The 17,495-nt window shown below is 38.4% G+C and overlaps 1 protein-coding gene across 5 annotated transcripts in view; it reads right to left on the bottom strand.

The window, feature by feature from the left end:
• The window catches only part of TAB3 (TGF-beta activated kinase 1 (MAP3K7) binding protein 3), a 90,572-nt gene that overhangs the window by 45,975 nt on the left and 27,102 nt on the right, over window positions 1-17,495 (bottom strand). For 4 of the 5 annotated variants that reach the window (XR_009692023.1, XM_061137106.1, XM_061137104.1 and 1 more), the window contains exons 2-3: window positions 12,754-12,838; window positions 12,400-12,521 (exon numbers count right to left, since the gene is read on the bottom strand). The exons of the other annotated variant lie outside the window; for it this stretch is intronic. The gene's annotated coding sequence lies outside the window, so the exon portion shown is untranslated. The remainder of the gene's footprint in view (window positions 1-12,399; window positions 12,522-12,753; window positions 12,839-17,495) is intronic. 5 annotated transcript variants of the gene reach the window in all.

The raw sequence follows: 17,495 nt of genomic DNA, 5'->3' as shown, positions 1-17,495 counted from the left end.
ACTAATAAAAATAAATGGAAAAAAAAAAAAAAACAAAAACAAATAGGACCTAATCAAGTTTACAGAAACAATAAAAAAAAATGAAAAGACAAGCTATGGAATGGGAAAAAATACTTGCAAATGATGCAATGGACAAGGGCTTCATCTCCAAAACATACAAACAGTTTCTATAACTCAACAACACAAGAACCAACCCAATCGGAAGAAAAAGCAGAAGACCTTAACTGACATTTCTCCAAAGAAGACATATAGATGGCCAGTACGCACATGCAAACATGCTCAACATCACTCATTATTAGAGAAACACAAATGAAAACTACAATGAGGTACCACGCCACACCAGTGAGCATGGCCATTATTAAAAAGTCTACAAAGAACAAATACTGGAAAGGGTGTGGAGAAAGGGGACTCTCCGACACTACTGGTAGGAATGTAAGTTGGTGCAGCCACTGTGAAAAACAGTATGGTGATTCTTTACCAAACAAAAAACAAAATTAGCGTATGATCCAGAAACCCCACTCCTAGGCATATACCCAGACAAAACTGTAACTCAAAAAGATACATGTACCCCTATGTTCACAGTAGCACTATTCCCAACAGCCAAGACATGGAAACAATCTAGGTGTCCATCAACAGACGAATGGATATAGAAGATGTGTTACATATAAAAAATGGAATATTCTGAGCCATAAAAATGAAACAATGCCATTTCCAGTGACATGGATCCAACTATAGATTGTCATACTAACTGAAATAAGTCAGAAAGAGAAAGATAGATACCATATGATATCACTTAGACATGGAATCTAAAATATGGCATAAATGAACCTATCTACAAAATAAGAAGAGACTCAAACACAGAATACAGGCCCATGGTTGCCAAGGGGGAATGGGGGAGGAAGAGGGATGAACTGAGAGCTAGGGGTTAGCAGATGCAAACTATTACATTGAAAGTGAAAGTGAAAGTCACTCAGTCGTGTCCAACTCTTTGTGATCCCATGGACTATACAGTCCATGAAATTCTCCAGGCCAGAATACTGGAGTGGGTGGCCGTTCCCTTCTCGAGGGGATCTATCCAACCCAGGGACCGAAACCCCAGGTCTCCTGCATTGCAGTCAGATTCTTTACCAGCTGAGCCACAAGGGAAGCCCAAGAATACTGGAGTGGGTAGCCTATCCTTTCTCCAGTGGATCTTCCTGGCCCAGGAATCGAATCAGGGTCTCCTGAATTGCTGGCAGATTCTTTAACAACTGAGCTATCAGGGAAGCCCAAACTATGACACTGAGAATGGGTAAACAACACTGTCATACTCTACAGTAGAGGGAACTATATCCAATCTCTAGGGATAAACCATAATGAAAAAGAATATAAAAAAGAATGTATATATGCTTATAACTGAGTCACTTTGCTGTACAGCAGAAATTAGCACAACACTGTAGATCAACTATTTTTCAATAAAAAATTATGAAAATAAAAAGTTCATTAGTAAAGGCAAATACATAGTAAAGGTAGCAAATCAACCAAGTACAAAACTAGTAGGAAGGTCATAAGACAAAAGCAGTAAAATCATCTATATCCTCATTAAGGGATAAAAAGACAAAAAGATATAAAATACTACGTCAGAAACAGTAATTGCAGGGGGACTGGAGTAAAAATAAAGGTTGATATAATGCATTTGAAATTAGAGATCAGCAACTTGAAACAATCATGTATATATATATATAGATGACTACATATAAACCTCATGATAATCACAAACCAAAAAATTTGCAACAGAAAAAAGAGAAAGGAATCTAAACATAACACTAAATTTGGTCATCAAAGTGGGAGAGAAAAAAAACAACAAGAAAACCCAGAAAACCAGTCCCCAAAAAACTTGCAAATTGGCAATAAGTACACATCAATAACTATCAATAATTACTTTAGGACTTCCCTGGGAGTCCAGTAATTAAGAACATGCCTACCAGTGTAGGGGACACAGGTTCCATCCCTGGTCCGGGAAAACTCCACATGCCGTGGACCGAACAAACCCATGCACCACCACTACTGAGCCTGTGCCCTAGAGCCCAAGCACTGCAACTGTTGAAGCCCCTGGGCCCTACAGTCCACACTCCTCAACAAGAAAAGCCAACACAATGGGAAGCCCATGCACTACAACTGGAGAGTAGTCCCTGCTCACGGCAGCTAGAGAAAACCCAAGTACAGCAAGGAAGACTCAGCAAAGCCAAAGATAATAAAGTTAACTAAAAATAAATACATACATAAAGCCAACTTTATTATTTTAAATACTACTTAAATGTAAATAGATTAAATGCTCCAATCAAAAGACATAGCTGAACAGATACAAAAACCATATTTATACTGCCTATAAGAGACTCACTTCAGATTTAAAGACACACACAGGGGGACTTCCTTGGTAGTCCAGTGGTTAAGAATCCGCCTACCCAGAGGAATCGGGTGGAGAGGGAGGTGGCGGGGGGATCGGGATGGGGAATACGTGTAACTCTACGGCTGATTCATATCAATGTATGACAAAACCCAATAAAAAAATAAAATAAAATGTAAAAAAAAAAAAAAGAATCTGCCTTGAAATACAAGGGATTTTTTTTTTTTTTAGTTCTACCAGTTTATCGCTACCAACCCATCTCCCTCCACCCTCCTCATGCATGCGTGCTCAGTCACGTAACACCATGGACTGCAGCCCACCAGACTCCTCTGTCCATGGACTTTTCCAGGCAACAACACTGGAATGGGTTGCCATTTCCTTCTCCAAGGGATGTGGTTTTGATCCCTGGTCAGGGAACCAAGATCCAACATGCCACGGAGCAACTAGGCCTGTGTGCCACAACTATGATTCAGTGCAGCCAAAACTAACAAACTAAATAAATAAATATTTAAAAGCAAACAAACAAAAAACACAGACTGAGAGAGAATGGAAAACAGTATTCCAAACAAATGAAAAACAAGAGAGCCAGGGAGCAACAGACACACCTATCAACAGAACAGAGAGCCCACAAATAAACCACATATGGTCAATTAATCTATGACAAAGGAGAACATACAGTTTCTTCAATAAGTACACTGGGAAAACTGGTATCTACAAATAAAGGAATGAAATTTGAACATTTTCTTACACCATACATAAAAACAAACACAAAATTGATTAAAGACCAAAATATAAGACTGAAAACCATAAAACTCCTAGAGTAAACCATAAGTAGAACACTCCTTGACCTAAATCATAGCAACATTTTTTAAAAATTTGTCTCCTAAGACAAAAGAAACAAAAATAAACAAATGGGACATAATTAAACTTAAAGCTTCTGCACAGCAAAGAAAACCACTGCTAAAAGAAAAAGACCTACTCAATGGGAGAAAATATTTACAAATGATATGACCAGTAAGCAGTTCTTAATAATATCCAAAATATACAAACCACTCATACAACTAGATTAAAAAATGAGCAGACATCCTGAATAGACAATTTTCCTAAGAAGACATATAGACATGTCAATCCAAAGATTGACAGGCACATGAAAAGATGCTCAACACTGCTAATCATCAAAGAAATGTAAATAAAAACCACAATGAGATATCACCTCACACCTGTCAGAATGGCTATCATCAAAAAGACCACAAATAACCAATGTGGGCAAGACTGTGAAGAAAAGGGAACAACTGTATACTGCTAGCAGGAATGTGTATTGGTACAGCCACTGAGGAAAACAGTATGGAGGTTCCTCAGAAATCTGAATATAGAGTTACCATATGATCCAGCAATTGCATTCCTGGATATATATCCAAAGAAAACAAAAACACCACTTTGAAAAGGTATGTGCACCCCAATGTTCACAGCAGCATTACTGACAAGAGCCAAGATATGGAAGCATCCCAAGTGTTCGTCAAGAGATGAATGGATAAAAATGTTCTATGTGTGTCTGTGTATAAAGGAATACTATTCAACCATAAAAAAAGAAAACTTGCCATTTGCAACAACATAGATGATGAACCTAGAGGATATGATACCTAGTGAAATAAGTCAGAAAGCGACATATGTATGCTATTTCTATGTGGAGTCTAAAAAATAAAACAAACTAATTACTATAACAAGACAGACTCACAGATACAGAAAGCAAAGCAGTGGCTACCAATGGGGAGAGGAAAGGGGGGAGGGGCAAAATAGGGGCAGGGGATAAGAAATGTAAAAACTACTAGGTATACATAAGTTACAAGGATATATTTTACAGGAAAGGGCATACAGCCAATATTTTATAATAACTATACATGGAGTATAATATACAAAAATCTGAATAATTATATCATACATCTGAAACTAATATAATATTGTAAATCTACTATCAGTTTTTTTAAAAAGCAAACAGCGACAAATGTTAACAATCGTAAGTCTGTGCAAAGAGCATACAGCATTCTTTGTACCATATTTATTCTCGCAACTTCTCTAGCTTTAGAATTATTTCCCAAAAACAAAGCCGAAACGAGACAAAACTGAAAGGAAAGCCCGTCGTTCTATTCAGGGATTATCCCTCGTTCACCACTGCATTCCAGAGTCTGACCTAGTACCTGCTCAAATGTTTGCTACATAATGAAGAATGAATTTCACAATACTAAAGCAATCTAGCTAGTAAGATAAGAAAAATATATAGATGAACCTTGCCCCCTACCTTCTGGACACCCCATCTCCCAATAAAAAAATGGGGGATCAGGGATCACCTATGTAATGACTTGTGAATGCTAAGGGAAAATGAAAAGTAAGTTTAGGCTACTAAATTATTGGGTATAGTTTCTAGTTTGCCCCTTTTAAAGCCTCTCAGATCTGAAATGCTAAGAGATTCTACCAGTTTAAGCTTTAATTTAAAATGTAAGTATTTACACAAGAGAATATTACTCAGCCATTAAAAAGAATACATTTGAATCGGCTCTAATGAGGTGGATGAAACTGGAGCCTATTATACAGAGTGAAGTAAGCCAGAAAGAAAAACATCAATACAGTATGCTAACGCATATATATGGAATTTAGAAAGATGGTAACGATAACCCTGTGTGCGAGACAGCAAGAAAGAAACAGATGTATAGAACAGTCTGTTGGACTCTGTGGGAGAGGGCGAGGGCGGGATGATATGGGAGAATGGCATTGAAACATGTATATTATCATATGTGAAATGGATCTCTAGTCCAGGTTCGATGCATGAGACAGGGTGCTCCGGGCTGGTGCACTGGGAAGACCCAGAGAGATGGGATGGGGAGGGAGGTCAGGGGCAGGGCTCAGGATGGGGAGCACATGTACACCCATGGTGGATTCATGTCAATGTATGGCAAAACCACTACAATACTGTAAAGTAATTAGCCTCCAATTAAAGTAAATTAAAAATAAAATAAAATAAAATGTAAGTATTTAAAGTCTTTAGTGTTTACTTAACTGTTTTTTCAGAAACAAGGTTTGAATTTTCCACCTTTTTGATCAAAACAAACACTACCTGCCATTTTCACAGTAAGGTGATCTATATCTTGCACTAGTCACAGGAGTCCTAACTGGGTGAGTAAACTTGCCAAGTCATTGAAGCACTAAGGCAGTGCAGTCCAATTAAACCATAATGTGATTTGTTTTAATTGTCCTAGGAGTTACAATAAGTAAAAAGAAACAGGTGAAATTATTAATAATTTGAATATATTTAATCCAAGACAGCAAAAAGACTACTGTTTTTAACATAAATTCAATATAAACATCACTGCTATTTCACAAATTTTTTTTCAAACTAAGTCCTGGGAGTGCAGTGTATACTTTATAACGCATTGCAAGGGCTCAGTATCCACCTGAAGTTACTACCCTCTTCCAACAACAAAAGAGAAGACTCTACACATGGACATCACCTGATGGTCAATACCAAAATCAGACTGATTATATTCTTTGCAGCCAAAAATGGAGAAGCTCTACACAGTCAGCAAAAACAAGACCAGGAGCTGACTGTGGCTCAGATCATGAACTCCTTATTGCAAAATTCAGACTTAAATTGAAGAAAGTAGGAAAAACCACTATACTATTTTGGTATGATCTATATCAAATCCCTTATGATTATACAGTGGAAGTGACAAATAGATTTAAGAGATTAGATCTGATAGAGTGCCTGAAGAACTATGGATGGAGGTTCGTGACACTGTACAGGAGACAGGGATAAAGACCATCACCAAGAAAAAGGAATGCAAAAAGACAAAATGGTTGTCTGAGGAGGGCTTACAAATAGCTGTGAAAAGAAGCTAAGCAAAAGGCAAAGGAGAAAAGGAAAGATATACCCATCTGAATGCAGAGTTTCAAAGAATAGCAAGGAGAGATGAGAAAGTCTTCCTCAGTGAACAATGCAAAGAAATAGAGGAAAACAATAGAATGGGAAAGACTAGAGATCTCGTCAAGAAAATTTGAGATACCAAGGGAACATTTCATGCAAAGATGGGCACAAGTAAAGGACAGAAAAGGTATGGACCTAAGAGAAGAAGATATTAATAAGAGGTGACAACAACACACAGAAGAACTGTACAAAAAAGATCTTCATGACCCAGATAACCATGATGGTGTGATCACTCACCTAGAGCCAAACATCCTGGAACGTGAACTCAAGTGGGCCTTAAGAAGCATCACTATGTCATACATTGACTTGAATTAGCCATGGATTTACATGTATTCCCCATCCCAATCCCCCCTCCCACCTCCCTCTCTACCCGCTCCCTCTGGGAGCACCAAAGAATTGATGCTTTTGAATTGTGGTGTTGGAGGAGACTCTTGAGAGTCCCTTGAACAGCAAGGAGATCCAATCAGTCCATCCTAAAGGACATCCATCCTAAATATTCATTGGAAGGACTGATGCTAAAGCTGAAACTCCAATATTTTGGCCACCTGATGCAAAGAACTGACTTACTGGAAAAGACCCTGATGCTGGGAAAGATTGAAGGCAGGAGAAGGGGACGACAGAGGATGAGATGGTTGGATGGCATCACCGACTCCATGGACATGAGTTTGAACAAGTTCCGGGAGCTGGTGATGTACAGGGACGCCTGGTGTGCTGCAGTCCATGGGGTCACAAAGAGTCAGACACAACTGGGCGACTGAACTGACTGACCTTACTGGTCAGCGCAACTCTAAGGCCTTCAGATTTTGATTTTAAATTACAGGCTAAGAGCTACAACTCTTAAATCTCAAGTCAGTATCTTCTTTAAGAGTATAAAATTTACTGGGCACAGGGCCTAGCACAGACAAGGTGTTCAATATTTCTTAGGTGAAATGAACAAAATGCAATTCATTACATTTAATGATAGGAATGACTTTATGGTCTTCCCTCATAAGTCAGTTGGTAAAGAATTTGCCTGCAATGCAGGAGACCCTGGCTTGATTCCTGGGCCAGGAAGATCCGCTGGCGAAGTGATAGGCTACTCACTCCAGTAATCTTGGGCTTCCCTTGTGTCTCAGCTGGTAAAGAATCCACCTACAATATGGAAGAACTGGGTTCGATCCCTGAGTTGCGAAGATCCCTTGGAGAAGGGAAAGGCTACCCACTCTAGTATTCTGGTCTGGAGAATTCCATGGACTGTATAATCCATGGGGTTGCAAAGAGTTGGACACGAATGAGCGACTTTTGCTTCACGCTTCATGACTTTAGGTAATCAAATCTGCTGATATTTATAGAAATGATAATGGCTTTCCTACCAAAAAGGGATTTAACCACATCCAGACCACCTGATGGCTATTTAATCATCATCAATAAAGAGCTTCAGAAGCACCCAAAGGCTTCACTCAAGCTTTCCAAGGGGCTTCAAAGAACGGTTTTTATTAATTTTTTAACCCTACTTTCAAGTCCTTAAAATATATGGGCAAAACAACTGCCTTTTTATAAGAAAGAAAAATAAAGGTCAATAAAAACAAGGATAGTTCAGATGTCAAGAGCCTGGGATCCACAGACTACTTCAGACCTCTTTGGGGTTTCTAGATCCTGGGTAGCTTTATTACCATTCAGAACCTCAGGTGCACTGACAGCAAAGTTACTACTGCCTTTATCACCATTATTTATCAGCTACCATTTACTGAACAACTATGGTATGCCCTGAAAAGTAGTTATAATTACCTCCACTTTACAAATACAAAATCAAACTCAGAGAATGGGCACATGGCAGATTCGTGACTCAAACCCAAACCTGCCTTCTTCAACGTTTTTTCTTTCCACAATGTCACTGGTAGCTATCAAGGATGTTCCCAGCTGAGTGATGTCAAGCACTCTTCTTTCACTAGCTGATAGGGGGAAAAGATAGCAAACTCTCATCAATTTATCATCCAAATAGTGGGGTACAGGTGTGTAGGATGTGGAAGACAGAGAGGGCAGGAAAGAATCCTTCTGCAAATAAGCTGTTTTCAGACATACAAGAAACAGCTGAAGGGGAAAAGCTGCCATTTTCTTTTTTAAGGATTACAAATACTTGCCTTCGAAAAAACATTAAAAAGCATCTTTACAATTGAGGCCAACAGCTTGCTAACCCACAAAGATGGCTACCATCTGAAAAGATGATTAATAGTAGATCTACTTTTCACAAGGAGTAGGAATCTAAACTGATAAAAGCTCATTCTCTTCAAGGGATTGTGTGAATAATCTTAAATATGATAAGTAGTCTGCTCTGTACAAACATTCACTCACATAAGCAGTAATTAACATGAATAATCAATTATGTATTTCACAATATATAACATTCTCAAATAAACTTGACTTTTGGGGATGATAAAATACTGAAATACTTTTTAAAAAGCTATTTCCTTTCTGCTCAGAGGGAGGTTAGGCCAACAGATAGTTTACAAACAGAAAATATTCCAACCAATAAGATCAACCAATTTCTTAAAAAAAAAACACAAAGTTTTATAGTAAAGTACTACAATGGATTTGTGTATTTAATCTCATAGAATACAACTAAAATTACACACTGTCATATAGGATCTCATATTATAGATTTGAATGATTCAGATTAAAACATACAATTGATTCCTGCTCATATATACTACAGTATTTAACAACTATGCAAAACACATACAGACTTTATTACTTAACAATATTATAATGGGCTGCTACTTTTCATATCATTAAAATGAGTCATGATGTGACACCTTAAAACCAGCCAGAAGATGCAAGTAGTATTTGAATTGTACTAGGACATGGGAAAACTCCTGGGACACCCCTGAAAACAACCCCACTACACCACAGATGGCCACAGCTGTGGACTGTGGAGCTGTGTAGGCGGTAACCCTAGATCAAGAAGGAACAAATATCGAAGGCATAAACCCTACGACTGTCACACAGTTCCATAGCCACATAAACCAGGAGATTCTGTAGCACTGAGCCTTTGTTGCCTGCAAGCTTTGCAGGATTCCTTATTTCTTAGGGCACTACAGCAACTGGAGGGCTGGGATGGTATGCTTACCTAAGGCGTCCTCCAGCGGTGCAGAATTTCTCTCAACAGAATTCCTCCTTCCAACCAGAGAGGAAGTTCCCCCAGAGCTCTACTCTGATGCCACAATTCTCTACACTATAGAAGATGAACTCAACACCTAGCGCTTTGTCTTCACAGCCTTTTCTGAGCTCAGCAAATATTCAGGGCTGTGATGACCCTAACTGTTTACCTCTGCCAAAATTTTAGCTGATTTTCTGAGATAACTACGTCACAGGTTATAACCCAATGGTCTGTGGGCCAAAACCAGCCCACCAATCTGTTGGGTTTGGCCTTGGTGTGATAAAAAGAAAAAAAGTTGAGCCACACTTTAGGACAATTTTACATAACACTTTGGGTATCCAGCTTTTGTCCGAAAAGTCAGATTTACCAGGAGTAGTCAACAACCAGCTGAAGCTAAGGACACATACTTTCTAGCGTGCCTAATCCCTACACTCCCCTCACGTGTCCCAGACAGAGGCCATGCCTTACTCCATTCACTGACATACTTGTTGGGTCTCTTGACAGCGGAAATGTGTTCAACAGAGAAGCTGAAAGGTAGTATTAGTCTGCCTAGTGTGTCTCAACAGTATGCTACTGATGTGGTAACGTGAGGCACAATGATTCACCATGCAAGTCCGCTGCACGTGACACAAGGTGTTTGGCATTCTGGTCTCCCCCTGGAAAATCCCAATAGCACCTCCAAACGGCCCCAGGAGAGGTAACAGTATCTCTGGCTGACAATCACTGCTAGCATGTTAAGTTTAGTGAAGTGAGCATTTCCCAGGTTTGAAAAAAAGTTAGCCTTATAGTGAGAGAACTTTTAAGATAATCTTTCAGTCGAAAGCTAAGAGGATTTTTCATACATATACCCGTAAGGATGCTACCAAAAAACAAGTGAGAAATAGTAATAGGATAGTTATTATTTCCCCTAAATGAGCCTTCCAAATAATTTCTAAAACTATCCTACAGGATTTTCATTCATATTAGAAACTATTTTGACAGTCACGTATTCACTGCATCTATCTCAAATTGTTATATTCTCAAGAGACTATAGACCAAAGTAATATTCATATTCAAAGATTCATCAAAGCTATTTTCAAGTTAAATATAAATCCCCAGAAAGAAACAGAAGCATATTCAGATTAAATGGAAGCTTAATGCCCCTCCCCATGAGTATCTATTTGCCAGCTGCCACCTATACAGGACATACCATACATGCCACTGCCTGCCTTCCCCCACCAATCTCCCCAACAGAAATAAAAATAAAAGTACTTGGTATTTCCTCCCAATTCTGAGGCTGGTAACAAAGAGGTTGGATATTAAAAGATAAACAAAGCTTAAAGACCTTATATAGTGGTAATGGACAAAAGAAATGGGAAAGCCTTGATTCTTATTAGAAATATTTTGTTCAATTAAGAATGAGTTGGTGGTAGGAGAGAAAATGGTATCTTGGTTAGAGAAATCAAAGATTTCCTTTATAAAGTGACTTTAAAAATATTTCAAGAACATTCTAGAAAAGGCAAAACAATAGAAGGCAGTAAAAAGACTAACAGTTGCCAGAGGTTTGTGGGGAGGATAGGAGAGCTCATAGGTGAAATATAAGAGATTTTTAGGACAGTGAAATAATTCTGCATCACACTGTAATGGGAGGTACATGACATTATGCACTTGTCAAAACCCATAGAACTTTTTAACACAAAGAACCAACCTTAAAGTACACAAATTTTTAAAAATCTTTTAGAAGTCCCAGGAAGGAATGGAGACCATATGACAAAATCTAACTGCATTACTAGCATAGGAAACAGTTATCACTGCAGGGGATGGGGGAAAGCTGCCAATCTAAATAACTTCAGACTAGTCTGTAAAGCTAAATACAAAAGGAACTGTACATGAGTATTGTATTCCAGCTGATCAAGCTGCCACAGGGGTCCAGGTTAACAAAACTGATACACAACTATGCATGTACAATGGGATTAAACAACTAAGTAAATAGACGGTGAATGATGGGAGCCAGATTTCTCACTGTTGGAGTGGGAGGTTGCAGAAAAGCAAGGGGAGGAGGCTAGAATGACTTATGTCATAATGGATTAGACTTGGAGACATCAATATGAACTCATGTTTACCTACACACACACACACACACAGAGAAATGAATAAACAGAAATACTTACAGATAGGCATAAATATACAGGTAACATATACATAGGATTTCAGCTAAGAGGGCCTAGAAACAGGAAAACCCTAGTAGCCACATGCACACCTAGCACCCAGATCTTCATTTCCAGTAGCATTCTCTAATAAAAGAAACCTGGTCTTTTAGTACCAGAAAGTTAAGGACATGTTCCAAAAACAAAAAAACAAAGAAAAACCAAGAAACACATGAAGATGAGGGCATGCCAGAGTGAAACAGGAGCTAACCAAGAGAGTTCCTAATGGCCAAAACATAAAAAAGTTGAGCAACGAAATAAATAAGGTGGTATTGGATTATGACCCACCATAGAAAAGAAATATCCATAGGCCCGAACTGATAAACAAATGACTGAATAAATAAATAAATAAATCTCCCATGTAGAATTCCCAGTAATTTATGTAGAACACCCTCAAGAAGATAGAGCAAACTTCCCACTCCTTAGAACTAAGATAGGACTACACTTAGTGACTTACTTCTAAACAACACAGCATGGAACAAAGTTTTTATTAAAAATAAAAAGTTAACTTTAGTGCAGAGAAACTTGACAAATATATTCTTAGCCAGGTTACAGAGTGAACATTAACAGTGATAAATCATGATGATACCCTGTATATAACATAATGAGAATGATACTTTACTTCTATGGTCTTCCTCCCCCAAACCCGTAACTCCAGTCTAACCATGAGAAAAACATCAGATAAATCCTAATTGAGGGACATTCTATAAAATACCTGATCAATTATCTTCAAAACTGACAAAGTCATCAAAACAAGGAAAGTCTGAGAAACTGTCACAGCCAAGAGGAGCCTAAAAAGACATGACGATAACTGAAATAGGGTACCCTGGTGGGATCCTGAAAGAGAAAAAATACATTAGGTTAAAAACTAAGGAAATCTGCATAAGATATAAATTTTAGTTAATAACAGTTTTAATATTGGTTAATTAATTGTAACAAGTATACCATGCTACTGTAAGTTATTAGTAACAAAGGAAATCGAGTGCAGGGTATAAAGGAACTATTAACTTCTCGATTTTTCTGAAAAATTAAAACTGTTCTAAAAAATAAACTTTGGTTTTTAAATTACCTCAAAATGGTTTATGAGCCGTGGCACAGGACTCTTATTCACATCTCCAGCTCTCAAAGCACATTCTTTTCAGTAGACTGGAAATCTGACAAAATGAGGAGATAAGTTGTCCTTTTATTAACTTCCTAACTCAATACAGTGACTTAAGCAGACAGGGTGCTAGACCACACTTTTGGGGCAAGTGGTTCTTTCCCAAGTATCATCATAATCAGACTCTTCTTTTCCTTTAGGTCACAAATATCTTCTACAGTAAATTCTACATTATCCCACAGAATAGAGCAGTTCAGAAAGACAAAAAGTCCACTGCCTGTTTCCTCATAAGGCTTGTGTAACACACCTGGTTGTGATTTACCACCTTGAGCTCCCCATTCCATCAAGAGTAGAAAGGATGAAGCCCAGGCCTATCAAGCATGTACAAAATTTTCAATTACACAGGCAAATAGTATATAACTTTTAAAACAATGCTACTGTATAACCCATTTCTGCTCCACAAAGAACAATTTTTATATAGTGATCTTACTGGCTTATTTTGACAGATGAGCATTCTTTCTCTCCATAATTTAGAAACTATATTCATTCTTAGTAAATCTTAATAATTCAACGTTAACCTTATCATTTTAGGGCAAATACTGGCTTGTGTTACATATCAGAGTCATCATGCATATAAGTTTCCAATTAATCTACTGACTCAACCTCTTTATAACCACAGCAGAGCTAAAATAACATTTCTTGTTTATAATGTATTTTTTCAGTGTTTTACTATATATTTAACTTCTCAGTTACTTTATCTTAAATAGTACCTGAAAACTTAACTTCAAGTATGAGCAAGAAGTGCTTGTACCTACATGAAGTCTGTTTTCTACCATGTGAAATAGTCTTTTCAGATGTCTGATATGACAAAAATCCACCCCGCATTCATGTTAACCTTATCCCCATCGACTTTAATCAGAACAGTCTTCTCTCCTTCCTAAATGACTATAAAAGCTATTGTGTGTTTGTTACCATATTGAGCACTTGAAATAACGTTTATCAACTTTTTTTTTCCTCTGGGTTTTATAACTGTAAACCTTGAGAATGAGAACCAAACATGTTCTTTGACCTACAGTGCCTTGTGCACACTAAATAAATAAATAAAGTTCCAAATAAGTGCAAATCTAATTTGCTTTGGTTGAGGTGTTCCAAGGTCTTCCTTAGGTCAATTATTAAAAGACATCATCTAAAAAGACACAGGACAACCTACTTGTAACCTATACAACAGGCAAATCATCTTGACATTTTATTACTTCAAGAGTTTACTTTGAACAGTGTTTTACAAATGGTGGGCTGTGACAGTAAACTGTCTAGTTTATTATCTAGGTGATTAGTATTTAGGGAAATAAATATAATAGAAAGTATCAGAGTGCTTCAAAATTGGGGCTTCCCAGGTTTGATCCCTGTGTCAGGAAGATCCCCTGGAGAAGGAAATGGCAACTCAATCCAGTGTTCTCACCTGGAGAATCCCATGGACAGAGGAGTCTGGCAGGTTACAGTCCATGGGGTCGCAAAGAGTTGGACATGGCTTCACACTTAGTTCAGTAAATATTGACTCAAAATACTGGTATATGTGTACTAGATCAAGATTAAAATGTATTTCTTACTATGGGCTGCTTTGAGAAATATGGACTTAGACTATGAACTATGATGAGATATTCTAGCTTCTGTAGGAAAATTATTTACTACCTTTATTTTTTTCTATTATCTGAATAGATGGCACCTTTCTAATTAACAAAGTGGAGTCATTTGAAACACATCTGGATATGACAGTTGGAACAATTCTATTATGAATTTTCATGAGACTTTATTTGTTGCAAAAGCAACCTCAATTTGTTTTGTGTAGCTCCCACAAACACTTTAGGAGACTCCTGCCTTTCTTAAAGATAAAAAAATGTGAGTTGTCAATCTCACTAACCCAGAAATTAAAGATCAGAAACTGTGGTAATTTCTGATTGGAAAGATTAACAACAAAAAAAGCCATTTTAAACATTTATTTTACCATGTCTAACCTTCAATACTCCTGAATCCATTTTTCATTCATTTAATAAAATCAGAGCACTCAGCTTGGAGATAAAGAAGGCCAATACCCTCAGAGTGAGAGAAATGCACTGAGAGAGACAATAGAGTGAGGTTAAATCCTATAATTTGCCAGTAAAAGAATTAATTAAGAACCAAAAAAAAAAAAGGGGGGTGGGGAGCAAAGCTTCATGGAGATGACGACATTTAAACTGGGTTGCAAAGAGCAGGATTTTTAAAAATAAAAACCATAGAATTATAAAGCTGGAAAGAAATCTACACATCATCTAACATAGTGTTTCTCAACTGGGGATGCGTTTTGCCTCACAAGGCACATTTGGCAATGTCTGGAGACATTTCTGTTTGCCATAGTTGGGAAAGTTGCTGTTGGGATGTGGTGGGCACAGGCCAGGGATACTGCTCATCATTCTACAGTAAACAGGACAACCCCCGTTAACAAAGGATCGTCTAGCCCAGTATGTCAAGAGCTCCGAGGCTGAGAAATCCTGAACCCAACCTCCATACAATGCTCTTGTTTCACACAAGAAGATAACTGAAGGTTGCTGCTGCTGCTGCTGCTGTGTCGCTTCAGTCGTGTCCTACTCTGTGCAACCCCTTAGACGGCAGCCCACCAGGCTCCGCCGTCCCTGGGATTCTCCAGGCAAGAACACTGGAGTGGGCTGCCATTTCCTTCTCCAATGCGTGAAAGTGAAAAGTGAAAGTGAAGTCGCTCAGTCGTGTCCCACTCTTCGCGACCCCATGGACTGCAGCCCACCAGGCTCCTCTGTCCATGGGATTTTCCAGGCAAGAGGACTGGAGTGGGTTGCCACTGCCTTCTCCAACTGAAGGCTAGAGGGATTTAAAAACTTGCTAGAAAGCTAAGACTACAAAACAGGTCTCATAACATCTCCAGTGTTTAATTCACAACACAAACCCACATATGTGATTATACTAGAAAACACATGTTAAAAAGAATAGGAACATTATTATAAGGAAGAAAAATAAACTATCCATAGACATTAAAGCTGACACTGTTATACTGTTGTTTAGTCACTCAGTCATGTCCAACTCTGCAACCCCTTGGACTGCAGCACATCAGGCTTCCCTTCACCATCTTCCTGAACTTGCTCAAATTCATGTGCTTTGAGTCAGTGATGCCATCCAACCATCTCATCCTCGGTCGTCCCCTTCTCCTGCCTTCAATCTTTCCCAGCATCCGGGCCTTTTCTAATGAGTCAGCTCTTTGCATCAGTGCTTCCAATGAATATTCAGAGTTGATGTCCTTTAGGACTCACTGGTTTGACCTCCTTGCAGTCCAAGAGACTCTCAAGAGTCTTCTCCAACACCACAGTTCGAAAGAATCAATTCTTCAGTGTTCAGCCTTCTTTACAGTCCAACTCTCACATCCATACATGACTACTGGAAAAACCATAGCTTTGACTATACAGATCTTTGTTGGCAAAGTGATGTCTCTATTTTTTAATACACTGTCTTATGTTTGTCAAAGCTTTTCTTCCAAGGAGCAAACATTTTTTAATCTGTCACTACTTCCACTTTTTCCCCTTTCATTTGCCATGAAGTGATGGGACTGGATGCCATTATCTTTGCTTTTTGAGTGTTGAGTTTTAAGCCAGTTTTTTCACTCTCCTCTTTCACCTTCATCAAGAGGCTCTTAAGTTTCTCTTTGCTTTCTGCCATATTGGTATACAGTCTTTCTTGACATAGATGTACTAATAGAATTAGGCTATAATACCATTTTAAAATTATACTCTTACTTTTTCATAATACTATACTTTTCATCTATATAACTCATTTATCTGAGACTACAAATATTACAATAAAAACCAGCAAGTTGGAAGATAAGCATAGGCACACACACCCAGTTACTCCTTGGGGCAAAATGTCTTTTAAATCTCACCAGCTCAAACCACTGGGGTTCTGGGACCTGGGTAGGATTCAGCTCAGTTCAGTCACTCAGTCGTGTCCAACTCTTTGCGACCCCATGGACTGCAGCATGCCAGGCCTCCCTGTCCATCACCAACTCCCGGAGTTTACTCACTCATGTCCATTGAGTCGGTGATGCCATCCAACCTTCTCATCCTCTGTGGTCCCCTTCTCCTCCCGCCTTCAATCTTTCCCAGCATCAGGGTCTTTTCCAATGAGTTAGTTCTTCACATCAGGCGGCCAAACTACTGGAGTTTCAGCCTCAGCATCAGTCCTTCCAATGCATATTCAGGACTGATGTCCTTCAGGATGGACTGGTTGGATCTCCTTGCAGTCCAAGAGATCTCAAGAGTCTTCTCCAACACCACAGTTCAAAAGCATCAATTCTTCGGCGCTCAGCTTTCTTTATAGCCCAACTCTCACATCCATACACGACTACTGGAAAAACCAGATCTTTGACTAGATGGACCTTTGTTGGCAAAGTAATGCCTCTGCCTTTTAATATGCTGTCTAGGTTGGTCATAGCTTTTCTTCCAAGGAGCAAGTGTCTTTTAATTTCATGGGTAGGATTAGTCCTTTTTATTCAAAATCAACAGCTAAGTTACTCTTTCATCTGCTGATGAAGTTTCTAATAGCAAATGAAATGGACAAAGAACTTGCTTTGGGTCCTGATTTAGGGCCTAATTTTTAACATATGAACCTATCTGGACATCTATCTTTTATTTTTTCATCCTTGTTATTAAATGTAC

The sequence above is a fragment of the Dama dama genome, chromosome X (assembly GCF_033118175.1).
Source record: "Dama dama isolate Ldn47 chromosome X, ASM3311817v1, whole genome shotgun sequence".
Classification (NCBI taxonomy): Eukaryota; Metazoa; Chordata; class Mammalia; order Artiodactyla; family Cervidae; genus Dama; species Dama dama.
This window is presented reverse-complemented; position numbering and strand designations above follow the sequence as displayed.